Raw genomic sequence first — 23,954 nt, 5'->3', positions numbered from 1 at the left:
TTACTGGAGGGGTTCTGGGAGGGGGGATGGGTAAATGGGTAAGGGCATTAAGGAATCTACCCCTGAAATCATTGTTTCACTAAATGCTAACTAATTTGGATGTAAACTTTAAAAAATTTTTAAAAATTTTTAAAAAAGGAGGCTGGAGATAGCTTTGACTTCCAAAGATGGACAAAAGGTGAATATTGAAAATTATAAATCAGTGGCCTTAACAATGACCATAGGCAAAAATCCTCAAATGAGATACAAAAAGGTGTCTTGTGGGGCGCCTCGGTGGCTCAGTCAGTTAAGCATCCAACTTTGGCTCAGGTTGTGATCTCCCGGTTCATGAGTTGGAACCCCGCCTCGAGCTCTGTGCTGACAGCTCAAAGCCTGGAGCCTGCTTCGGATTCTGTGTCTCCCTCTCTCTGCCCCTCCCATGCTCATGCTCTGTGTGTGTGTCTCTCTCTCAAAAATAAATAAACATTAAAAAAAAAAAAAAAAGAGTTGGAGGCTTAACCAACTGAACCACCCAGGTGTCCTCATGACTGTTAATATCTTAAAGAACCTACAAACACGTGACCCGAGTTTTTGAGTCTAGATGTGCTGATTGAGTTCTCATGGTGCAATGTCACATTTTCTTCTGTCCTTCAGATTTCCTGAAAACTGGACACTGTGTGCAGAGACTCTGTTGGTCTCAGGATTGATTCTTTTGATGCTGTGCTCTTTCATCAAGAGACACAAAATGTCTTTCCTTTTTGTGATGTTTGCAACTGAAATACAAAATACTTAGATCCATTAATTCATTAAGGATTGCAAACCAGTGATATTCTAATTTATTATTTTGTATTCATTAATTAGGTGGAATGATTTCAAAAGGAGGCTCTACAAGACAGAATTAATCTACACCTGGCCTTGGAAAGCTGTCTTTTTATTTCCAGGCATGCCTAGATGTCTGGCTTTGACTCTTGACCAAAATAACTGCATTGGAATTTATGATGTTTTGTTTAAAACCCCAAACTCCTCTGGTGACCCCTCCCCAACCCTAAGGCCAGTTTATTTACTGAGAGTTTTCTACTGGCATAACTTGTTAGATAACCTGAGAGGTTATGTAACCAGAGGCATATGAAAGACCTCTTGGAAGCTTCTGCCTTGAGCTCTTTTGAGGCCAAAATTCATTGCTCAGATCTTGGTGGTTAAATCAAAACATGAAATGTATCTGTCTATGAATAAGAACCATGGAGAGCTTGCACCTGAATGTCTCTTCGATCTCCAATGCCTACCTACATTCTCTTTCTTCTGATGTATCACCCTCTTTGACTTTAGATAATATCCTTAAATGAGAACATTCTGCTCAGTCTTATGACTCTTTTCAATATCCAAAGCTAAGAAATATTTTCAAAGACAACTCCCCTCACCCACTAACTTTTTGTCCAATGGTTTTAATTCACATGGAAAGGTAGGATAATGTTGATTTCTTTCCTCTGATTTAACAAGTTTTCAAGGTAATGAATTGGTTCCCTATTATCTTCGCAGGTAAGCAATTAAGTTTTGTTTTGTTTTGTTTTGTTTTGTTTTGTTTTGTTTTGAAGTAAACTTCACACATAGCTCAGAGTTCAACCCCAAGCTTAAACTCATCACCTTGAGATCAAGACCTGAGCTGAGATCAAGAGTCCAACACTTAACAGACTGAGCCACCCAAGCACCCTCCAATTAAGTTTTTTGGTATATTTTTTAAACTTGTTTGTTTAAACATATTTAACAAACTTAGATCAATTTCAATGTTTACCCTTTTATTTTTTTATTTATATTTTTCCTGAGCTTTTAACTACCTTCATTTTATTGAGAATGCAGTCAACAGTAAATTTTGAATACCGATTTCAGTTATTTTCAACTATTCACATGGACACTGGAAACATCTATTCAGAGCTACACTTTACAAACACAAATCCCTGTGATGCCAAGACACTTCTCATGGAATGTAATGAAATTATGATGGCAAATGGAGGTAAGATGCTTCAGTCTCTCCAAGTGCAGTCATGAGTTTATCTCAACACATCATGCTTTGCATTCCTCCCAAGTTCTTCTGGTTCTGGTAATGGATACAATTGAAATGGCTGCCACCTTCACTGGCCTACGCTTCCCAATACAGCCCGTCATCCTGAAAGCATGGCCTTACATCTGGAGAGCAAGAGTGTCACCAAGGCTAGCTAGGGTGGGTTTGGGGATGGTACTGAGGCCAGGAAGTGAGGGACACATCATCAGTGCAGGGCCCCCCACTGTCAGAACCACCCTCAGAGCTCTGCAGCACCTGCAGCTTAGATATGTCCCTAGAGCTCCTGATTCAATCATCCAGGGTGCCAGTGGTCTCCCTTCTACAAGTTCAAATTCTCCCATTTGTCCCAGTAATCTTTGATAACTGTCATGCTTTCTGGTATATCAAGAAACTCTAGAGTTGTCTTCTACCCTTCCCCTCTGTCCCAGTGTGGTATCATCCATTATTCCAACAGCACAATCTATATCCTGATGATGCTCATTACTACTGGGCCAGTCATTGTCTATCAGCCTTTTCAGTGAACAGAACTAATAAATAAATATTTTAAAATACTTTAAGAGTTTATACTTATATTCTGAATTCAAAGTGAGTCCTATAGGGCGCTTAATCTCTTCTATGTATATCTTCTTCAGATTGGATACACAATGAACTCTAATGGATATTTGAGGAGGTTTATTTTAAAAGTCGGTAAATTACAAATGTTTGGAATATAGAGAAATCACAAAGATTAGGACAATAACCCAGAGCTTGTCACAGGTGAGCTGTTACCAAAACCTTATGTACAAATGAATGGGAATGAGAGTATTGTCTCTGGAACTTAGAAGGATAGACAATTATGTAGAGTCAAATTATCTTGTTAGCAAACATGACCATGGTCATTGGACTCAGCCAGTTCAAGAAAAACTTACAGGGAGGATGCCAAAATTATTACTCTGATCACTCTCTTCCCTCCTCCTGATTCATGTTATACATATTATTTCATAATCTGTTTTTTTATACTTTCTCTGTTTGTCAATAACTATTCAACAAAGGCAGTATTTCAATTGATGAAAGATATTCTGTTACAAGCATATGCCACAAATAATGTACTCAACTAGTAAATATTTAATCTCTTCTTCTGTTAACTTTCTGCTATTATAAAAAAGCTTTTACGGAAATTGATGTGATTGTTTGCATAAGCTTGTATCTGTATTTGGGTAAATTTGTAGAAATGCAATTGATATTCCAAACAGTATACACATTTTTAGCATTTGGGAGATATTTTGTGAAATTGCTGTCTAGAAATATAGTGCCATCTTGCACTTCCTCTAACAATATTTTTTTTTTCACACTCCTCATTAAACACGTGGGCTCTAATGTAAGATTTTCTGGCATCAAAACCTGACTCCACCACTTATTAGCTGTATGAGGCAAGTTACTTAACCAGTCTCAGCCTCATTGTTCTATAAATAGAGATGGTAGTTATCTTCTTAGAGGTTTGTTAGAAAGAGTAAACAAGACGTTGAATGATTAAAACAGTGCCTGTCATATAGAAAGCAGTCAATAAATGTCAGTAGGCATTCTAACTCTAAAAGTACATCTTTGCCAATTTGATAAGCACAAAAGTTACTTATTATTATTTTAACCTGAATTTCTCTAATAATCAGCTTGAATATTTTTTTCTTATAGATGATTTAGGTTTATTCTTTATGAATTATTTATTTATACTTTTTACACATTATTTTTATTTTGGTGGCATTTATTTTAAACATTAAGAAAGGGATCTATATATTAGAGATAGTTTGGATGTTATATATGTTTCAAATTATTCTCAGGTTGTCATTTGGGTTTCAATTCTGCATTATAGGTAATTGATTCTATAACTTTTTAAAAATGATTTCTGACTATTGTCATGCTTAGAAAGGCCTCTACAGCCCCCAAATTGCATAAAGCAGCTTTATTCCACCAAGAAACAGACTCTTATCTATAGGGAACAAACTGATAGGGGAGGTGGGTGGGGGGATGGGTAAAACAGGTGCTGGAGATTAAGGAGGGCTCTTAATGTGACAAGCATGTCACATCATTATTGTTCTCTATACCTATGTTGTTCTCTATGTTGTTGATCTCTATACCTATCTTTTAATGCATTTGCAAATTATTTAGGCATAATTTGTGAAATAGAGAATCTAAACATCATTTATCCAAATGACTAACACTTACACTAATAATTTTTTGTGTACAACATATGATCTTATCCCTGATTGGAACCGTATCTTTATTTTATGTGAAATTGTTCTTATAAACACAGGTAAAACTCAGGACTTTATATTATTTCACTCCTATGCCTATACTTTCTTATACATGTGAGTACATGATAATGTAAATATTCCTTTATAGCTTTTATTTTTAATAATTCAATTGAATATTTTATAAAACAATCTATTTTATTTTTTTATGTTTTTTTAAATGTTTATTCATTTTTGAGAGAGAGAGGAAGAGAGAGAGACAGAGCATGAGTGGGGAAGGGGCAGAGAGAGAGAGGGAGACACAGAATCTGAAGCAGGCTCCAGGCTCTGAGGTGTCAGCACAGACCCCAATGCGGGGCTCTAACTCACAAATGATGAGATCATGACTTGAGCTGAAGTCAGATGCTTAACTGATTGAGCTACCCAGGCATCCCTTTTTTTCAATTTTCAATGCCCCCTACCAAAATTTGTCCACGTGGATATATACTGGCATTATATTAAGGATCACCATCTTTCTTCCCATTTTAAAAGGCAATTTTGTCAAATGTAGTCTGCAGGTTATATCCATTCCCATTACATTTTAACATTTCTCAACATGTTAAAGAAACATGTTCTAATCTGGAACCAACATGGATTTGTCTTCTGTAATTTCTTCTCTGCATCTCCCTGAATTTGATTCGCTACTGGGCAATGTAACATTTATTCAATGAATTTACAACTTCCCTTTGTATCAAGAAAACCTCTTCCGTTGGTATGTAGGTAAGAGCCATTCTCCACACCAAATGAATGGGTAGCATATCCTGTATCATTTTTATCCTAGAATCTAAGAAGCAATTGACATATCACTGAGAGTACATGTAGCAATGAAACATTTGTCTCCACTAAGAAATTGAAGGAGTAAAGTTTATATCACCTGGTGGTATTATAAGCTGTGATAGGAAAACCGTGATGAGATTATTATTTTTTTTTAAATTTTTTTTTTCAACGTTTATTTATTTTTGGGACAGAGAGAGACAGAGCATGAACGGGGGAGGGGCAGAGAGAGAGGGAGACACAGAATCGGAAACAGGCTCCAGGCTCTGAGCCATCAGCCCAGAGCCTGATGCGGGGCTCGAACTCACGGACCGTGAGATCGTGACCTGGCTGAAGTCGGCCGCTTAACCGACTGCGCCACCCAGGCGCCCTGAGATTATTATTTTTTATACACTAATTTAGCATTCATGAATTGTCTCAATGTCAGAAACAGATAGATATAGCTATATATGAAATTCTTTATAGTATCCTTACCAGCACCAAAGCTTCATAGCAGCATGTAATATGTGCCTGAGATGTGCTAAGAAGTCGACATGCATCACCTTATTTAAACTCTGCCTGTGAGGTTTAAACTTCCATTGTACAAATGCTGCAGCTGACACTTAGGAGTTTATAAACTTACCCAAGTACACAAAGCTGAAATTTGGTACATCCAAGACCAGAAGTCAGAGTTGCTCACTCTTACACACTACCAAAAGGGCAGGAAAAAAAAAAAAAAAGGAGCTGTTTTATGGGTTCCATTGTTTTGGATGCCAATAGACAGAGAGATTCTTCTTCCCAAATCCAGAGTCCCCTGAGGCACCTTATGTTCTCACTGGGGGGACTGGGTCCCAATTCTCTCCCAGCCATCCAGCTTTCCTTTTGCAGCACCTGGCCCAGGTTTAATCTCTCTCTCTTTCCTTTTCCCTGAATTCCCATTTTTCATTCATGTAACTTTTTGAGAGAATAAGTGATTCATCTAATTGAACTTCATATACAGGACAAAGCAAGACAAGTTGAATGTGTTCATTTTTCACTTTGGGGAAAAAAATAAGCTTTTAGTCAAATCAACTTAAGAAACAGCTTGAATTGCAAGATAATACTGCTCCTGTAAGTAATTGCTTATGTGCTTGTCCTATTCATAGTGGAAGAGCTATGATTTATGAACATTTTTATTTAAAGTATAATCTTGGATTTATTCCAAATAATTGTCATCTTTGAAATGTTGTCAACCTGGCTAGCCACGGGGATGCCAGAATTAAAGTATATATCAGCTCACCACATGGTCCGCCCATTGGGCTCAAGTACGTTTTTATCCGCCTCTCTTTTATCGCATATTTCCTTACTTCACATTTATATTTAATCCATTGACTTCTGTGATTTCTTTTATACTAGAGAGCATGTAAAACACAGAAGAAAATGAGTAGACATATTCACTTAGCAGGAGCTTTCTCCCTGGATTTTCTCTCTCTCTCTTTCTGGCTGAAACTCCATTAGGAAAAAGTGCCCCTGGTATTAATCTAAGATGATTAGCTGTGAAGTGGAACACAAAAGCGAGCCTGGGGTGGAGCCATCTGAGGGTGGGAAGATACTTTAGAGCCAAAGGATCAAGAAGGACATGAGTTTAAGAAGCAAACTTTCAAATAATAGTAGGCACAGGAAATAATGTTAGCTACAGCTGCAAACCAAATGGGAAAATGCATCCACCAGTGTAGAGATGCTGGCCTTGCATAAACTGTTCACAGAGCCCTGAGAGCAATGTGGGCGTATTTCAGTTACGTTGTTTTTCCCTCTTTCCCTCTCTCTTTTCTTCTTAAAATTTCAAGCACTTGACCTTTTTTCCTACATCACTTCCGCATCTTTCTCCTGTAACTTGCCTAATTTGCCGCTGATGTGTTAGAGGCAGCACTGCTTACCATGCATATCATACACTCTCCCAAATTATACATAACATACTCCCTTTGCAATTACATTGGGCCATGAAACTGGTTCCAGCCAATACTAACTTATCAGAAGTGACCTGTTTCACTTGTAGGCCAAGCAGTTAAGAGCTAGTGCTCCATGTTCCGGGGGAGAGGGTAACATGCAGGGAACCCTGGGTCACCTGATGAAGCAGCACCTCCACTGACTGGCATCAGACCTCCCATGAAAAATTATTAAAGGTTAGTTGTATGTTAAACTATTGAGATTCTGAGGACAATTTGTTCCTGCAGCATAATCTAGTTTATACATTAAGCTATATTTTATTTTATTTTATTTTATTTTATTTTATTTTATTTATTTTATTTTATTTGTGTGGGTGGATACTGTTATTTATTTACTCAACAAACACATACAGGGATGAGTAAGAAATCACAGCTGTCACAGAGCTATCACTCTAGTGGAGCTAAAATGCAATGCAGTATAATACGGCAGACTGTATGTTTCCAAAGATGACCACAGAGATATTTCTTAATTTTTTCTTAGTATTTATTTATTTATTTTAATTTTTTATTTGGGTTTAGTTGACACACAACATTAAGCTACATTTTAAACTAATGTGTACATTGGTATTCATTTTCAGCACGCGAATTAGAATACACAAGCCATATTTTAAGACACTAGGATTTTACTTCTGTCCCTTCTGTATTCCTTCAGACAATATGTATAGAGTTTCTACAGTATTTTAATCATTGTTTCAGATATGCCCTGGGAATAGTAAATAAGACAAATCCCTGTTCTCAGAAAAAGGGGTAAGATAAAAATAAGATAAATTAGCTAAGTAATTCAAAAATGAACAAGTGTTGTTAAAGGCAATATTAATATAATGTGAGAAAGCTAGCTAGGAGACTATTCAATTGAATAGTTATGGAAGGCCTCTTTTTTTTTTTAGAAATAAAGGAGTTAGCCCAAACATTTCAGATTGAGGACCTTGGGTATAAATGATCTTAACACATTAAGGAAAAGAAAGAAATCCAAGGTGATTACAGTATTAAAACACAGTGAACAGGAAGAGAGTAGTACTACCTAAGGCAAGAGTCCTTGCAATTATTTGTTAAATTCTGTGGGAAAGTACTGGAGAAATTTAAGTAGGAAAATATACTAATCGTGTTCACATTTCTATAAGTTGATTCTGGGCATGGTGCAGAAAATGGACATATTTTTAAGGCAGAACTGATCAGACTCACTAATAAATTAGATGTGCAAGGTGAAGAAATAAAGAAATCAATAATAGCTCCAGATCCATGGCGATGCTATTTGCTAAGATGAAGGAAGCTGGGAGAAGTACTTGCTTCCAGATGGGATTTATGATGCCAATTACACATCCAAGTGGAGTTGTTTAATAGGAAATCAGATGTAAAATACAGAGCATGATGGAAAAGTTAGAGTAAGATAAAATTTGGAAATATTCTTTGCAAAGTTCACTTAACTGTATTTGGTTAAGATCACTTAGGGAGAAAGCTTCAACAGAGAAGAAAAATCACCTGAGTATAGAATCCTGGAATATTCTAGTATTTGGTAATTCAGAGTCTTAATTCCTCAATCGCTTACTCCCCCACAAAGCAGACTCCCCAAAGTTGCTAAAAGCTTTGCCTTGAGGGGATCCAAAGGTGCGATTTTAGTGAAAATTTCAGGTATGGTAGTAAGCTATTGGGAGAAATAAAATCAGTAGGAGAGCACTCTTGAAAAATCTATAAATCATGCTGTTTAGGTGGTAGCTTACTCTGTCTGCAGCCCAGACTTAGTTATGAAATAGTCACCTAACTCAGAAAATCCTCATCGTATGGCTCTACATAGGGAAAGTAAGGGCAAACTACTTCCTTTCATGCACATTGGGAATACAATCATAAACTTGAAATAAATTATCACCCTGCCACAAATCTTGATTGGGTTTCCATGAATAGCCCACTAGTGAAATATTCACTTGGCTAGTCAAGGAAGTGATAAGGGGGCCACAGAAATGAGTAATTGTTCCAAGAATGATCTAACTTAGTTTGTTATATGGCTTGGAGACATCACTCAAATTTGTTTTGAAGCAAGTGCTTTGAAATGACCACCAGCAGAAGTTCTATTTGCCATCTTTGTGGCCTATTTTCCGAGGCAAACCACAACCATTGCTTACCAGGTAGCTCAGGTATAGTTTTTATTGGTAACAAAGGAGACATCAGGGACAGAGGCAAAAGATGTCTCAATGAAATAATGGTGTTCAGCTCTTGAAAAACCACTGGTGAATTCCAGAATGCCAGCAATAGGTCTTTCTATAGCACTGTAAACACTGTATCCTGACAAACTAGAGAAAGGTGTTAAATAAAATGCTTGTATCACAGTCTTCATTAGCAATCTCATGAAGGATCTTAATAAGAAAGAATTGTTTGGGAAGGAAAAAAATTGCTTGCTCAGTTTATTTTGGTAATTTCTTGCATATAACTATTCCATTTCTTATAAATATACTTAGCAAAAGTAGACTAACAGAATGGGTATGGATTGGTTTAATTTGTCATGAGTGATCTTAATGCCACAGATTAAGTGTCGTTTACACTGGATTGCTGTATAATATGTAGTTGCTGTTATCAATTTGAGAAGGAATAAAAACAAAGGGAAAATAGGGAAAGTGAAAAAATATAAGGGGTGCCTGGGTGGCTCAGTCAGTTAGGCGTCTGACTTTGGCTCGGGTCATGGTCTTGCAGTTCATGGGTTCGAGCCCAGTGTCGGGCTCTGTGTTGACGGCTCAGAACCTGGAGCCTGCTTCGGATTCTGTGTCTCCCTCTCTCCCTGCCCCTTGCTCACTCACACTCTGACCCTTTCTCAAAAATAAATAAACGTTAAAAAAAATTTTTTTAAAGAGAAAAAATGTAAAGGGAGAAATGAATCCTCACCTTGGAGGAAACCTTGGCTCCAGGTATCCAGCAGTCCTCAGATTCATATGAAACTTTGGACCCTGCTACTCACTGTCCCATCTCTGAAGCTTCTACCATCCCAACACATGCCTAATTTACTTAATTAACTTTCCATGAGATCTACCCTTCCCTGGGGGTCTCCATTGACTTTTGCATTTCCAGCATGAATTAAGCCAGTTAAGAACTGGGTGACTTTGAGTGTACCAAAGTTTATATCCATTGCCAATGGAACTTCTGAGAAGCCAAGAGAATGCCTGGTTTTAGCCTGATGAATATGGTATATCCAGTCATCTGGTCTTGCATTTATATTCACATATTTTTTTAAGTGAGCTCTAGGCCCAACGTGGGGCTTGAATTCACAACCCTGAGATCAAGAGTCACATGCTCTACCAACTGAGCCAGCCAGGCACCCCTAGAATTTTGTTTAATTTTGCCTGAACTTTCAAATATCAAGCACCCTCAGAGAATCATCCAATTAATTTATTAATTTATTAAAAATTTATTGAGCACTTAGGCTATCCCAGAGATCCCCTTATGATATGTTGGATATAAAGCAGTGAACAAGATAGACGTGTTCTATGCCTGCAGACAAGATGTGGTCTTGCATGGAAGCAGGCATTATATAAAAAATTTCAATGAAATTTGATGACTGTTATGTACACAATGATTCTGGAGCTCATTGTAGCTACCATCAAGAGCATCAAACAAATTATGTCCTGTTTTAACCTGCAAAAGACAGGTAGGAAAACGAATCCCAGACCTTCTCTTGAATTCTGATTCACACTGGCATAAATTCCTGACTCTCAAGTAAATTAGAACAATTAAATTCTTCGTCCTCAAAGCAATCTACTGAGGCATTCTCCTGACATAACTAACACTTGCACTTTGTTTCCCATCCCTGTAAATCCTGAATACATAATGTCAGACACAGTAGAAATATCATAGAATACGGACTGCCCATTAAATCAGAGACAGCAATGCAATCTCAAGTCAAAGGCTAATCTACACTTTGTCAAGAAAGATTCTTGAGTTACATTTGAGACCAGAAGAAAAAGGACCAGTAAAAGTATGAGTGATGTGAACATAAGAAAAATACCTCTATTTGCCAGCCCTGTGCTAGATGGAGCACATCCTTTTGGACTAGACTGAGAACACCTCCATAAAAGAATTTCTTGAAGGCTAGACAGGGTCCTACTCATTTTTGCACTTATTTAGGGGTTTAATCATTGTAAATGAGAGGGCAATTCTAGATAGCCTCCCACCACTGAGAATTATCACTAGGAAAATTCTTTGTAATTTAATTCTATCCCACATTTTTTTGTTTAATGGAAGAAGGTTTGTTGGGAATTTTCCTGGAATATGACCTATGGCTCCATACCTCATTACCAGGTGATGGAAGTGCATCTTTCTAATTTTTTGTTTAATGGAAGAAGGTTTGTTGGGAATTTTCCTGGAATATGACCTATGGCTCCATACCTCATTACCAGTCGATGGAACTGCATTTTTCTAATTCATATGATGTCTCTCACATTCATATGTTGATGCTATGATTTTCTAAATTCATAGTCCACCCAGAAAAGATGCAATTGCCAAATGCAGAAAAAGGAAGCTGTATCAATTTGGCAAGGTATGACATAGATGCAATAAAAGGGGAAATCTTTTCTTCTACTTTTTTTTTTACTGTATTTATCCAATAATTCAAGTACTTATGGGATAAAAAAAATTCATAGAAAAAAGAAAAATTATGTATTTGTACTCTAATAAACCATGTGCAACCTCTTATAAAACCTCCAAGTTCTGATAGTTTTCTCTCCATTAAAAACATTTTGTTGGTATGAATGTATAATAATTGAATTTTTAACCTGCACAAAATCACAAATTACTGAGATGTTGGTTCTAATAAGATTTTCTTTGTTTCTTAAGGAAAAAGCGTTTTCACAGTTTTCTTTTTACCAGCACATTTCTTGGGTCTTTCTCCCCCAGTGCACTGTTTGTTCTGAGCAACTTGTCATTTCTCATGCTTATTTGGCACTTCCCTAAGTGCTTATAAAAAGCCTTTCAAATAATCATTCAACCAGATTAAAATTTTAGAAGAGAATGCAATCAGTAGTTTTGGTGGGGATAGGGTGGGCAACATTAAAAGAAAATTGTTAATGTTGTCTATACCATTTACATTGATTCATGGTGAAAAATGTTTCTTAGTTTATTGCCTCCATCTGAACAGCAAGTCTACGTAGAAAATCTGATCAAAGCACACTCTTTAATAATGCATCATGTCTCGCTATTGACATTCTTAAGTTGTGTTGACTTTTACAACACTGGTAATGGTAGGAGAAGCCTAACATTAATAAGTAGACTGATATTTAAAATATATATGCTCCACCTGAGTATTTGGAAAGTCATTTGAATGCTGTCTTAGGTCAAATATATTGTCAGGAAAAAAATCTCTCCCAATGGCTGATGGAATAAATGTAGATAAATGTAGACTAGTGTTTGTCTCTATGCATTTTCTTCTCATCTAGTAGGAACACACTGCTGTGTTGCACTTTAGCTATTGGGCACCCAGTGGATTGGTCATGAAGCGGCTGATTTGTGAGTGGTGAGTTTTCTGATTTCAACACTAGCAAAGGTGTTCCAAGAGTGTTGTCTCCTCAGTCGGTATTCTAATAACCTTTCAGCACTGAATTGAGATAAAGCAATGGACGCTACTAATAGAATTTGCTGCAGGGACGCCCGTGGTGAATTGCTGACTTCACCATGAACTCTAGTGGTACAGGACACTAAACCAAAGCTCTAGTGAAGGAAAAAAAAAGTGAATAGAACATAAAGAGGACATACAATTTTTAAAGATTATGCTGAATATTCAGAGAATGTGTAAAACATCATGTGATCTAACACACAACAATTTTGTTCATTACACCTGGTGTCCTCTCAGGTTAAATAACCACTATGGCAATGCACATAAACCACTCTAACAATGCACATGTTTTTATGCTGCTTTGCGGTACTTAAGATGGTATTATACATTATAATAAACAAAATACAGGAATGTCACAGTTGGCTAAATTCCTATCAATTAGGAACTTAATTTTTACACACATTTAATACTTATCTCATTTCAGACTTTGCTATACTGAGAAATTTTCTTTTAAAGAAAAATGGTTTATACAGTTCACTTCCTGCCATAATCAAGGTCTTTCTAACCTGATATCTGAAGGTTATGCTTCAGTGAATAATTCAGTAGGTTAGTGAAACTCTGGCAGCAAAGAAAGTGCTAATCTTAGATGGAAGCTGTGAGGGATATTAAGAAACAATTGCAAAAAGTGACATATTTAATAGAGAAAGATTACGCTGTGCTACATCTATTTAATTTGAATTGATAAATTTTGCCAGTATTTTATGAGATGCAGACTAGAAATTATATGAAACTTCAGAGTGTCACTTCAGTCTAGGAGAGAGAATAAAGACCTTAAAAAAGGTTTTATTGTGATTTGGAAGACTTCTGTACCACTGAAGAGAATTTTGAAGAAACTGAAAATGAATTCCCTGTCGGACTTCATTAATTTGAATTAAAAAATAAAAGAATATAGAAGGTGATTTACCAAAAGATACACAAGGTATGGAACTAAAAAGAAATCGTGTCATGTGAGTCCTTGAAATCAGGGAATTCCTTCTGGACTGTGACTGAATGGGACTGGCTTCCTTCTCCATTTTTCAAGGGAAATTTAGTTGATCTGCCTGAGACAAGTCTGAAATTATGAATAATTGCAAGTGTGAAAATGATAGTGGGCAGTTTGTGGCCTTAATCACTAAATAGATCCGCGTATGAACCCATCTCTGACATTTATAATTATCTTTTGGCAATGTGTTCACCTGACACAATTTTTTGAAAAGGAAGCATAAATTCTTCTAATGCTTAATCTAGAAGTACTTAATTTAGGAAATTTAGAATGGAAAATTTATTAACAAATTAACTTGAACAGTATTTATGTGTGGGGGAAGATATCTAGTATAAAAGAGCTCAGGAACTCTACTCGGAATATATTCGATGAAAAGTAGGGGAATAATCTTGGGATTATAATTAAATAATCTTGGGAGAAAGACATAATCTATCTTCTTCTTGGCTAGCCACAATATAATTTAACATGTTAAAAAATCTGAAATGTCCTGCAGGAAAACAAATAAATTTTTTTTAAATATATATTAACCAAAGTCACATTGCTTAAACTTAACATTTCCCTAATTTATTTGACTTCCGTTCTCCATCCTGTTTTATAAAATACCTATGAACATTCTGCAAAAATATATTTTTGTAAATAACTCCTTATATTGTTGAAATTCTCCAAAATCCAGATGTTTAATTCACAACCGTCAGTGTGATGGTATTTGGAGATGAGACCTTTAGAGACTAATTGGGTTTTAAACGAGATCTTGAGAATGGACCCCCTCATGATGGAATTAGTGCCTTTATGAGAAGAGGAAGAGACACCAGACCTCCCTCTCTCCTTGCACATGGACCCAGGAAAGACCAGGTGAGGGCACAGCAGGAAGGTGGCCATCTGCAAGCCAGGAAGAAGGCTCTCACCGCTACCCCGTTCTGCTGGTAGCCTGATCTTGAACCTCCAGGCTCCAGGACCATGAGGAAATAAACGTCTCTCGTTTAGGCCACCCAGACTATGGCATGTTGTCATAACATCCAAAACAGACAAAGACAATTGCTTTATGATTTCTCATTTTATATCCTGTTTTACCCATATCATATCCTTGGACCACCAAAGTTTCTTCTCTCCTTAACCTACACAGGAACATACATCTCAATCTTTTATAAGGTAGGGACTTTTAATTTTTTTTTTAACATTTATTTATTTTTGAGAGACAGAGCATGAGCAGCGGAGGGGCAGAGAGAGAGAAGGAGACACAGAATCTGAAGCAGGCTGCAGGCTCTGAGCTAGCTGTCAGCACAGAGCCTGATGCGGGGCTCGAACCCACAAACTATGAGATCGTGACCCAAGCTGAAGTCGGATGCTCAACCAACTGAGCCACCCAGGTGCCCGAAGGTAGAGACTTTTAAAAGTGCAAAGGACAATGGTCTTGACATTTGTCTTCATATGCAGGTTTTGCTGCTATGGATCATGGAACCATTTCCATACTCAACCTTAGCCTTCTCACCTAAAATTGAGTACGGTAATTCTGCAGTGCTAAAGTGATGTGAAGATTATGCAAGTCACCTTGTATACAAATTTAGAACTGCTTCTGTAGTCAGGAGATGATTAGTGTGTGACAGGACATTTACATAAAATCTAAATATCAGACCAACCAACTCAACTGTTACTAGTATGCATGTGTGTGCTGTGTTAATACCCCAGCAACTTTGTGGCACTGTGATATATAGTAGCCTTAGGAAAGTCTGCTGGTTATTCTGATCCCTTTTCTTCCTAGCCTTCTGGCATTTGGAGGGAGGTAACCTTGCCTATTGAGTTACTGTGAAGGACGCTCACATCCTGCAGACTTTACTCTGTCAGGATACTCCCGCCAACTCCTGGTTGTTAGCCTGCTGTCTGTGGGCTAAATATGCCCGAGTGGCCCACACAAAACAGGCTGGACATACTGGTGAAATCAATATTTAACACCCTCTGTTATTCTTTAAGTAATGACTCTTAAGAGGTGGGTATAAATCCCCCAGCTCTCTTGCCATTCGGTGGGATAATTCTGAGGTAAGTGCATTTCTGAGTTTCCTTGGGAGAATAAACTTGCTTCTTTATTTTCCTTCTAGTGTTTACTTCACACTCCAAATAAGCTATTTACGCTTGCAGCTTTGTCTCAAAGTCTGCTTCCAGTAATACCCCGCCGAAAACCACTGCACCTCTGTAGAGTGAGTAGGAGGAAGCTCTGTTAGTTGTGATGTACCCACACATAAACAGCTTCCTCAGGGATGCTAATGTTTTGATCAACCTACTCTGAAGTCTGAGCTTGTGACTGCAATTGTTATGAGTTCCAGTTGACTTCATTGTCTTTTCCTATAAGTTCGAACACTTATCTTCTGGGACCAATATGAAAACTACCAAAATCAAAAATGAACTAGCTGAGAACTGAATGTACTCTATATGCAATAGAAGCACTAAGTGTAATGTAATTGACCCTGAGGAGTCTGAAATCATCTCATACCCCTGAATTCCACACTGGGAGAGTCCAAAGTCCTTCATGTATTTCGTGAAACTCCTAGGGAAAAAATGTAACTTTCCATAATCACCTGTGTCTCCGGGACCATACTTCTTTGCCAGCCTCTTTAATTCTTATTCACACAAATTAGCACTCAGTGTGGTGACTTCACTGAGACTTTACTGGGAGAGGTGGGAAGGGAGAAATAGTCTATACTGTAACATGAAAGAGAGCCATTTCTCTCCCATAGAGCACTGCACAACCCATTGTCAATACATTACCTGGTGACTCTATTCTCTGTGCTATAAAAAAATTTTTTTGAGAGACAGAGAGGGCACAATGAGTGAGAGACAGAGAGACAGAGGGAGAGAGAGGTGGGAGCAAAATATTTTTTACACCGTAACAGATTTTACCCTGGCTTTAGCTAAAGCCATCCCTGAAGCATACTGTCTCTCATGCCCCAATCTCTCTTCCTTTCTCCTCTCTTTATATCCCCTCTTTGAGAACCAAATTATTTGTTGCCTAGACCTTCAGAGTTTCACTACCTTCCCTAAAGTCACTACAAGATACTTTCCTCTCTAAGAATTCTGGTGCTACTTCTTTACATCTATATTGTTTACTTTACATATATAAAGTTTATATTTACTAAATAGATTAGCAACAGCCAAATAATTGGTTTTGTAATTATCTCTTCTCACTATGCCAAAGTTAATAACTATGGCTAAATTACAGTGTTCAACACAACTTTAGAAGATAAACAGGTAAATATTATTTATTAGTTATACATTCACTGTACCTGTATTAGAAGCAACATAACTAAAATATCAAACTTAAAGTTTCAAATAAATCCTTGTGTAGGAAGAAACTACTTTCAAAAATTCTAATTCAAATTAAAATTGATCTAAAAATATTATAAAGAAGTCAGTAATACTTGTGACATGGCAAACTTACATAACAAGAATTACAAAGGTAGCATTTGACTGAATGAATGAAATTTTTGAAATATTTCCCTGAGGTAATGGTGATATATTTAACAAGCAATGGCTGGGGCAATGTTCGTCATAATTCAGGTTCTAATTTATTTATTTTGAAGTTTTATATATTAAAAGAAATATTTGCTAGTCCCAATTTTCCTGTCAAATTTATTTTACCAGAGCTGATATACTAATTTCAATTAGTTACGACTCTGCACTTCAACCAACTGTTCAAAGTTTAATACTCTATTAGGGAAAGTTACGTTGCCTTAGTTATTTTTCTTACTTAATATGTCATACACACCCATGCATAGATACACAGATACAAGATGATAGATGGATAGATAGAGAGATGTAGGGCAGGGAAGAGAGAGAGATACTTTCAATTCTTTTAATGCATTTTCTACCTTCAAAATGTCATCTTCTACCCTTTTCTAGAGTCAGCTTCTGTAGTCTACTGTGGATCTGAAATAAAGAGAATAAATGCCAGGCTAAGTACGACCCAAAAAATGTTTTCTTTTTATTTATTCCATAATTCTTTAATCAAGATTCTTTTTTTAATTTTTTTAATGTTTATTTGTTTTTGAGACAGAGAGAGACAGAGCATGAGCAGGGAAGGGGCAGAGAGAGAGGGAGACACAGAATGTGAAGCAGGCTCCAGGCTCTGAGCTGTCAGCACAGAGCTCAACGTGGGGCTCAAACTCACGAACTCTGAGATCATGACCTGAGCTGAAGTCAGACTCTTAACTGACTGAGCCACCCAGGCGCCCCAAGATTCTTATTCCCTAGTCCCCAAATATCAGAAACCATGACTAAAAATGACCTTCTTGTTGCTCTACTAATCTTTCATTATTTAACACTTTTTGGATATTTATTCAGTTATGTTTAGATTGGTTCAAAAATTTGGAACAGGAGAGGGTGGAGGTCACAGCAACCTCCAGAATGCCTCTCAACAATACCATTCACCCACCAAATAATGCATGCAACATTATGCTAAGATCCACATAAATGAAAACCAAATGGATTTTGTTTTACAACAAAAACAAATTTTATTTTTTACTTGCCCATCTTCAGAGTGAATGCAGTAAAGTACCCACATTTATATTAAACGTTAAAATGTTTATCTGATGTGAACCAAATAATCCACAGCCTAATTTCAGACTTTGCCATCAGTGCAACTTATTTTGGAGACTAAAATAATTAGGCAAAATCTTCTCCATCTATATTTTGTCTTCTACCTGTCTTTGAATAAGATGTTATACTTTCTTCCAAAATAGTGTCAGTATATTGACTTAATTTTATCCTCACAACAAGTGGGTAGGTTAGGGAACTGCCCCAGATTTATCAATTAAGTAATAGATGAGAAAAGCACGTGCCCTTAAGAATGGCAAACAAGTTTATTTAAGTTTCCATCCCAGTCCTTCCCATTTAAGTCCCCCATAACCTGGTTGGCTATGAACAAAATGTTCTATGAGGAAGTAGCAGCTAGGGAAGCAGTCATTCAACTGTAGACCTCAACCACTCAACCATTTTCTTAAAGCAACTGTGCTTTCACCTTTGCACCAGGTAAAACACTCAGTCACACATCTCCCCAATCACTGCTGTTGATAGAAAAACAAACCAGAGAACAACCCATCAGCTTTTGTCCAAAACATGTGATTCAGTGGCTCTGTTTAGACACGACACAGAAAGAACATTTGTCTTGTAAGATACCAGCCATTCTACTTCTGCCCTAAATCCTATAATTTTCACTTACCTTCTATTTCATTTCCTCTCCATCCATCCATCTCCTCACTTCTGCCTTCGAGCGCACCCAGGACATTTACTATTAAAGAAAAAAAATTCAACACTGGTGCTTCCAATTCGTATGTATTTTATTTTTTCTCCAATTGTGTTTTCAAAAACTTAACTTTCCACCAACTGTCTCCAGATAAACCTTAAATGATACATATTATAAATACTTGAATATATATAACATTTGAAGTACATTAAATAGCACTCAGTGGAAAATACTTCTTTCTCCCAACAACTGCCCAGCCTCCTTTCCCAGAGGTGATCACTTTTATCAGGGTACACTTCCAGAGGTAGTCTAAATGTATTTAACCATGGATGTTTATATCCTGATTTTTTTATACAATCAATTACATACAATGAGCAACATTCCATGAGTTGTTTTTTTTTTTCACCTGACACAAATTTTCTTGAAGGCTGCAGCATTATCCATACATATGGAAAGATCTAGACTTGTTTTTGATGTTTCTTTTATCTGTTTGTTTATTTGCTTTAATAGCTGCTCAGTCATTGCATAGGAGTACTATAATTTATTTACCTGTTGATGAGTGCTTAGGTGCCTTAAAATTTTCAGTAATACTGCAAAGGCTATAGTCTATAGATGTCATTGCTCAAGGGAGCAAGTATATATGCAAGATAAATTTCGAGGCATAAAATTGCTTATTTAAAAACAAAACAACCTCTTTTTAATCTTTTCTTCAAACGTATTGTTTTTTTAAATTTTTTAATTTTTTTAAGTTTATTTATTTATTTTGAGAGAGAGACAGTGTGAGGGAGGGACAGAGAGCAAGGGAGTGAGAATCTCAAGCAGGCTCCACATTGTCAGCACAGAACCCAATGTGGGACTTGAACCCACGAACCATGAGATCATGACCTGAGCCAAAGTTAAGAGTCAGATGCATAACTGACTGAGCCACCCGGGTGCCCCTCTCACAATGTATTATCGAATTATTCTCTGCTTTAGTCAAAATAAACAACTCACTAATCTTCACTACCCTCTGGTTTGCCTGACTTTCTACTGACATTCATTTTGTGCCCTGTTCTTTAATTGCCCTGACCTCTATTTGCACAAACTCAGGTTATCTTCTTTTTAGTTAACCAGAACTCTCCTCCTTCGTGAACCATTCGCCAGTTCTTCGTTCCTTGAGAACACACCCTTGTTTCTTAAAACCTCCAAAACTCTTGCTTAAAATGAGCTCTTATGACACTTACTGGTCTCAATTTTTTAAAATAGTTATTTGTATTAATATTACAGTTCCCACCTGCTTTCTTAGAGAGAAGCCCATACCTTTTTGTTTGTTTGTTTGTTCCTTAGCTGCACTTAGCACAGACCTGTATATTTGGTAGACTCAATAAATGTTTGTAGAATGAATATCCATATTACTAAATAAATGAATGAAAATGAATGAATGAGTAAATGAAAGAAATCTAAGTTTTGCAGAGAATCACATTTAATTCAGTCTGAGAAGGCTAAGTGCATCCTTCTAGACTTTTCAGTTTGTATTCACTTGATAATGTTTATCTTCAAAGCCTCTGTTAAATGAATGAAGTCTTAGGGTACTCCACGTACCAAAACCTGAGACATAAATTTTGATTTCTTCAAGGTAGTATTATCCATCTACATTTGACATGTAAATAAAGTTGTCATTAGGAAAATGTTATTCTACTATGGTCATCTGCAGGGACTCTAGATATAAATTCCTAGGTAGTATTTGTAAACAAATGCATTGTTCCTGAAGAAATGTCTCTTTGGTTCATCACTGCTTGAGGAAGTTTTACCTTCTTTGCATCCCCTCTACTGGGATTTGGGGAAAAAAACCTGGGGCTCCATATAAAGCAAACTACAGGGCTTCTGATTAGGTCTGTGAGAATCATACAATTGAGAAAACTGTGATTATAAGGCACTGCTAACCTCATTTGCTATCCCCACTGTACAAATAACAGAATGTGGGATCTTAAGAGATAAAGCTCTGTGCTTCCTCACAGGCAGCGCATGGAAACCATTTTCTTGTTTCCAACTCAAAGGATCAGGTCAATCGTGCAATATTATAAGTATTAGGAGGGTTTCAAAAAAGCTTTAGACATTCTCAAATTTTGTAGGAAAAAAACTATTTAAAATGCAGTTTATAGGATATTGTAGTATAGAAATAAGGTCAATGAATTATAAGTTACAACGAAGGAGACTTGTCCTGATTCTACTTCTCTCTCACGTTGTCCAGGTCCTTCTCCTCTCTGTCCTCCATCTTCTCAATGAATAAATAATGATTTAGACTAGAAAATGTGAAGGTCCATTTAAGTCCTAATGATCTATTTAGGAGTGGGAGCTCCACAGATAGAAAACCTGCCTCCCAGACACAGTTCCACTATTTCGTGTTAAGTGAGTCTTGGCAAGTTATTTAAGTCTGTGAGCTTCTGTTGCCTTATTTTTTTTTTTATTTGGAGCTAATGATGCCTACTTTACACAGTTATTTTGGGTTCAAATAAAACAAAATCAAAAATAGTTTTAAATCTACCTATTCAAATTGTAGCTATTATAGAAGTATTCTTATTGCTTTCTCTTTTTTTGTTTTTAAGTGTTTGTTTATTTATTTATTTTGAGAGAGTGTATGCAAGTGGGGGAGGGGCAGAGAAAGAGAACGAGAGAGAATCCCAAGCAGGCCCCGTGCTGTCAGCACAGAGCCTGACGTGGGGCTCAGTCTCACAAACTGTGAAATCATGACCTGAGCCCAAATCAAGAGTCAGGTGCTTAACCGACTGAGCCACCGAGGGCCTCTGTTATTTTTTTCTTAATTTTGAATAGAGACCATTCTCATTGTTAGCGCACTGTTGTTTTTTAGGTAGCATGTGTGGTGAATAAGCATGATGGGTCTTTTCAATGATGATTGTTTTCCATACCCTCAGCTCTATTTCATGTATAAGGCTTAAAACTTTGGAAAAGTCACATTGTCTTATATCTACAAGCTTTCAATACTTCCGGGAAACAAACAACAACAACAAAAAAAAAAAAAAAACAGAGAAAGGAATAAATGATAATATAAAAGTGCCAAATGCCATGCAAGAAAATTTGAAAATAAGTCAACTAATGCCAAGAAATGCTAAAACATTTCCAGATTCCATAGTCGCTGCCATCGTCATCACCATCATCATCACCATTGTCATCATCATCAGTAACATTTTACATTTGAGTTCCAGACCCTTTTCTAAGAATTTTGTATGCATTAACTCAATATTAAATTGAGTTAATATTTTAATATTAAAATCAGGTATGTATCATTTTAATTTTACAGGTGAAATTATGAGGAGTAGTTTATTTGGTCAAAGTCACATTAGTAGTAATGTTGTTGTCATGTTAGTAATGTTGTCAGATTAGTAATGTTGTTTAGTAATGTTTTCATTTCAGTTCACATAGTCCAGTTCATAATCTGAGATAATGAATGTAAACTAGCTCTTGATTCTCTGAATAACAAAACCATAACTCAATAGTAAGAATTACTCCAGATTCACAGAAATTCAGTATTGAAACTTTCTTGTTACTCCTATGTTTTCAAATATTACATGAAAGAATAAAGAGAGAGAGAGAGAGAGAGAGAGAGAGAGTGTGCATTTGCATGTGTGTAGTGTGTGTGTGTGTGTGTGTGTGTGTGTGTGTGTGTGTGATGGGAGTCAGCATGGAGCAGAAAAAACATTGGGAAAAATGACTTGAACTTCATGATGATTTTTGTCCCTTTAAGATATATTAAAACACTATTCTTTTGAATTTATCATTTCTGAGGAAGATGAATACTGATACTAATTGCAGTTCGGGGCCATTGTCAATAACAGTGGTGGTTTCTGTACCAAAACAGTATTAGTACATAACATTAGTGCATAAAAGATATTTCTAAGCATCAAAAATATAAATAGTATGCATTATCCAGTTATTTTCTTTGTTTTTTTCTTTGGTTATTTGCATGTCTTAAAAAGACTGCCAATAAATATGGGGTGGGGAGTGGGAATGGTGAAGAAATGCTCAGTATTAAGCCCATGTGCCTACTCTCAAACAGTAATAGTATGTTATTACTTATTACTTTTTATTTCTTTATACAAGTGTGAAGATTGACACCATTTGTCTTTTTGATGATTTATTTTATTTGGTTATATGATGTAACATTTTCACAATCAGTAACATTTGTCTCTATTCCAATTAAGAATTAAATGAAAAGCCTAAACCCATCAAACATTATTATTGCCCTAATGCTACCAACTGGAAGCAATTTGAAATTTTGAGAAACTAACTTGCCTTAAATGCTTTAGGCTTAAAAAGCTTTTAGGATCTAAGGGCAATTATATCATTGATTTTAACAACATGGGATTGGTCAAAGACTCAAATTGGTAAAGGTTGTGTTTCACTGAGCATGATTTATTTACTTTCCATATCACAAAATTCTATTTTATTTTTAAAAATGACAGGCTGCTTGACATATGGCTGGCTAAAGTTACTGTGAGCATGGTAACCTAGAATTAAAGGACCATCCACACAGATAACCACAGAGAATGAGAGAAAACTATTTCTTCAAACCTCAAAGACACTGAGTTCATTTACATATGATCAAATGTACTAAATGAGCTTAAACAATTTACCAAAAGCAAAGTAATCATGTTTCCTTTGCTCTTGTGTGTTTGCTCTTACAAGATTTTGGTAGAGGTGCTGTCATTCACAAATGAACCTTTGTGTGAGTATGTCACAAAAGATAAGAAGTGCTATTGTCAGAGAGATCCTTGAACTTTAGGATTTTGTTTCCTAGGAAGAGAGTAAGAGATCCTGTCTTCCAAGGGTTAGTTACTGTGCTTGGTAACTCAGAGCTTCACATTAAACTAGCTCTGGAAATCTTGCCATCCCTAGATTTAAGGCAGTTATAAGTCCTTTGTTTTAAATCTAGCTTGTTCTTAAGTAAGGAAGAGCACCCTTCTGCCTTCTGCCTGAAGAGTTTAAAGTCCCAGTTTCCCGGAAAGCACTTGAACACGATTCACAGGACACATTCTGTTCTCTAGCAAATAAGAAAGAAGGAGGAAATAAAATGCTTAGAGATCTAATAGGCAATTCGCAAATAGGCAAACAAGC

The 23,954-nt window shown here is 36.5% G+C and overlaps 1 long non-coding RNA gene across 2 annotated transcripts in view; it reads right to left on the bottom strand.

Moving 5' to 3' along the window:
* LOC125156761 (uncharacterized) overlaps positions 1-23,954 on the bottom strand; it is a 123,853-nt gene that overhangs the window by 67,947 nt on the left and 31,952 nt on the right. For both annotated transcript variants that reach the window (XR_007148761.1, XR_007148760.1), the window contains exons 4-5: positions 18,819-18,887; positions 17,470-17,527 (exon numbers count right to left, since the gene is read on the bottom strand). This is a non-coding gene — a long non-coding RNA (uncharacterized LOC125156761). The remainder of the gene's footprint in view (positions 1-17,469; positions 17,528-18,818; positions 18,888-23,954) is intronic.

Source organism: Prionailurus viverrinus, chromosome F2 (assembly GCF_022837055.1).
Source record: "Prionailurus viverrinus isolate Anna chromosome F2, UM_Priviv_1.0, whole genome shotgun sequence".
NCBI lineage: Eukaryota > Metazoa > Chordata > Mammalia > Carnivora > Felidae > Prionailurus > Prionailurus viverrinus.
The sequence above is the reverse complement of the archived record's forward strand: the minus strand, read 5'-3'. Positions and strand labels throughout refer to the sequence as shown.